Source organism: Hevea brasiliensis, chromosome 5 (genome assembly GCF_030052815.1).
Source record: "Hevea brasiliensis isolate MT/VB/25A 57/8 chromosome 5, ASM3005281v1, whole genome shotgun sequence".
Classification (NCBI taxonomy): Eukaryota; Viridiplantae; Streptophyta; class Magnoliopsida; order Malpighiales; family Euphorbiaceae; genus Hevea; species Hevea brasiliensis.
In genome coordinates this window covers 4768939-4773114 of record NC_079497.1, presented here as the reverse complement: position 1 = coordinate 4773114, position 4176 = coordinate 4768939, and positions in this window count along the sequence as shown.

Here is a 4176-nt window from a genome sequence, read left to right as displayed (position 1 = left end):
TAGGGACTACTTATAGTTTTTTTTTTTAGTATTATTATTAGAGCTGCAGTTAAGAAAAAAAAAACCTACTTAAAAATGTTAATTGAAAAACATTAAAAATTAATTCAAAATTAAATTTAATATATTTTATTTATAAAACTTCAAAATAACTAAACAGCATCTTCTAAATTTTTTTCTTTTCGTAACATATAAAGTAATGCTTTTTCATAAAACATTTTTTCTATCCTCCAACCTCAATCTCAAATAAGTCTTTATTTTGAATACTATAAAAATAAATAAAAAATAATATCTTAATTTTTACACTTTACTTTTTGAAAAGTTAATTTGTGTACTCATAAATATATAGCTTCACTTAAAAATATATAAAAAAAAAATACATGAGAGGATGCATTATTTTCTAATATTGCAATCTATTAAATGAATAATGTCCTTACTGAATAATGAATAATAAATAATGTCCTTAGCTATTTTTGCCAAATTAATGGGAATAGTTACTACGTACTAAACAATGGCATAATTCATGGCAGTTGTGGTGGATATCCTAAGCTAGGACAATGATTCTTTATTTCCTAATTATATTTCCTCGGTATTAATTACATTACCATTATGCAGATGTGCATGCTTCCATAAACCCAACATTGTGAAATATATCTAACATTATCTTTTGGTTTTTTATAACATAAAATATCAATTTATAAGAATTTTTTTATCAATTCAAAAAATAATAATTTTTTTAAAAATAAACATATAAATACTATAATTTAATCACATTTTTTAAGAAAAATATTATATAATTATGATTTTGATTATTATATAATTTTAGAATAATATAAATTCTATTATTTAAAAAATCACAATATCAATGTATTATACTAACTTAACGGACATACAAGTAAAAAATAAATATAAACTATATAAAAAAATTAGATTAGATAACATAACAATACAAGAATTAAAAAAATTATTATTGAACTAATAATTGACCATTTATCTTGTAAAGCTCTCACCATAGGTAGTCCGTATATTTTACTGTTTCGACGACTAATGTCTGTTCGGATAGTCAAAATGTCTGGAACTACACCTAAACTATAGTGAGGATGCATAAATTGAAGAAATAAATGTTAAGAAAATATAAGAAAAATTTAGAGAAAAATAAATTAAAGTTTAGAGGATTTATAAATTGGTACAAAAATAATAAAAATAACCCGATATGCATTATGAAGGGTATTTTGATCATTTCACTCTCAGAAGTGAATTTTGACCTAAATGTTAAAAAAAAAATTTAGAGAACAAAAATAATTAACACAAATTAATATTATGAGTTGAATTAGGAAAGAAGAAGAAAAGAAGAAAAGAAAAATAAACTTATGAAAATTTAAAATAGAATTAAAGTACAACATATATGCAATATATATATATATCCACAAAAGACAAAAGCTACCTAACTCATCTTCTCCCTCATCTCTTCCCTCTCATTGCCGGCTGCCTTGGTTTCCTTCCTCCACCATTGTTATTCAAGCTTCAAGCTTGATTCCTCCCTCATTTCCTCACCATAACACATTTCATTAAAAATCCTCCCCACACTCTAAGGAAGCTATAGATAACCATAAAGAGGAGAAAGGTTGAAGTTTTGAGAAGCTCAAGTAAGGTTAGTGCACTAATCCATTTTCTTATCTTTATTAAACATGAAAAGCATGTTTAGCCAAGCATAAATATCATTAAAACAAAAAGAAAATCTTAAGGAAAGAACCCTTGAATTTTTGGCAGCCATGGAACTTGATGTTTATTGCTTTTAAGTGATGAAAAATGGTTCCATGAGAATATGTGATGAGTTGAAATGTTTGAGTGTTTGATTGTGTAGTGTTTGTGAAAATTTAAAACTTTGAAAACTAGGGTTTGTGTAAATGCTTAAGGACTTAGTGTAAATAAGGAAATTGACCTATTGAGTTGAGATTGTTGCTTATAGAAGTGTATTGCATGCAAATTGAAAGTAAGAAAGTTGAAGGAATTGAGATATTGGGAGTGTTCAATCTTCTGCAGGTTTGGACTCAATGAGTCCAGTGGGTTTATTGACTCATAACTGGAAATGTGTGACTCCAATTGGTATGAGGCCAATTAGAGGTGAAAATAGACTCAAAATAGCCCATTTTTTATGCAGACACCATGCCCAAATTTTGCCAAAATCATGATCAATTCTCTGCCCAAACCCGGATGACTAAACATTGCCAACCCAGAAAATGACCAAATGAGTGGGAACCCATATATATTTATTATTTATAATTATTTTATTTTAATTAGCTTACAATAATTTAATATATTTATAAAAAAATATATATATTTTATTAGATGGTTTGCTTATTTATTTTTAGATATATATATTATTTTTGAAATTAAATATATATCTGCAATCTGAACAACCCAGTTCAATAATAACTCTTATCCCATTCTACACCTAATAGAACTCTTGAAATATATATATACCCTAATCATCTCTTCTGCTAAACTTTGCTCTCAAAACCTGTTTGTCACCTTCTTTTTCTATCAAATACTCTCAACAGATATTTTCATTATCTTTTAAATTATTGTTATATATATACATATATATATATATATATATATAATTTACTATTTATAATCTGAAGTGCGCAGATAATTCTTAAATTTTTATTTCTCAATTCATCACCTTTGATTATGTTTTTCAAAGTAAAAATTCTCGTTTTTTTTTTGTTCAATAATGGGTGAATTTGATTTATTTTCTCTCATTAAACCGTTACAACTACTCTATAAATTTATTTTTCTTCTCTTTTGACTATTGGTACTGAATTGGGTTGATCATAATTACTGTGAGACAATATCTTTAAATTTAGATTATATATATATATATATAAGTTATTATATTTTATTATTATTTGATATTTTTCTTTAATATTTTAGGTGTGTAGGAGATTTGAATATTCAATCAGTCAGTTGAAATTGTCTCTCTTTCATTGAAATAACTATTGTCTTGAAGGTTCCAGGTGAGTGGTAATTATAGTACATGACACCGTTTTAGTCCCTTTTAAAATTTCTTAGCATTAAGTTTGTTATTAAATAAAATTTTAAATCAATATTTTAACAATTATTTTATATGTGATTTTCTAGAGTTTTATTTTATTATTGAATTTTATTTTGATTTTGATTAAATAATTAATTTTTTCAACTATCTCTGCATTAGACCCATTAGGATTCCGGGAACAGGCCTTTAATGTATTTATATTGATTGATTTTTTTACTATAAAATTTATTGATGTGTTAAACTGAATTGATTTGAGATTGATTTGATCTTATTGACTCTCTGAAACTATTGAAATACACTATTGAAATTGCACTATCAGTTATTATTTGCTATCTGAAATTTTTATTGATTTTGATTCATTTGTACAAATTGATTTTCTATTTTGAATTGGTACCTGTGCCCAGTATCTGTTTCCGTTATTTGGCCTCGCCGTGTGGAATATCACGGTATTAGGTTGCATTGTCAAGTCATGCATCATTGCAATTTATGGTTTGCATTAGTATCATATGCATTGATATCTGTGAAGGAGGAGGAAGGTATCTAATATCTGGTAGCGCGCTTACTATCTGGCCTTTGGTGATGGGGGGTATCATCACCCTGGTGCACTGTACCATAAAACATTTATTGAATGAATTTCTTTTATAAATATGTTTTATGAAGTTATTTTATTAATGATTTTGACAGCATGAGCATGATTTTATTGAATAGAAAATTTATTGTGAAATTAATCAAGCCTCTGCTTGTTCCTATTCCGTTGTGTGCTATAATTATCATTCACTGAGCATCTAGCTCAAACCACATTTTCTCTGTCTGTTATCTGTTTCAGATCAGTAGAATTCTGCAGCTGATCCAAATATTCAGTCCATTTTCTAGAGAGGGACAACTTTGATTTGTTCTCATGATATGCCCGAATTCATGTTTTCTCGGGCTAATAATTAGTTTAGTTTATTAAACAGTTTAAGTTTTTATTGAAATCTGTAGAGACTCCACAGTTTACCTATGGGATATTTATGATGTTTATTCAGCATTTTATTTATTTGGATATTCATTCAAGATACTCTGATAAGGCTTGCATGATTTAAGAATACTTAAATTATGCACCGGTCACGATTCAGAATTTT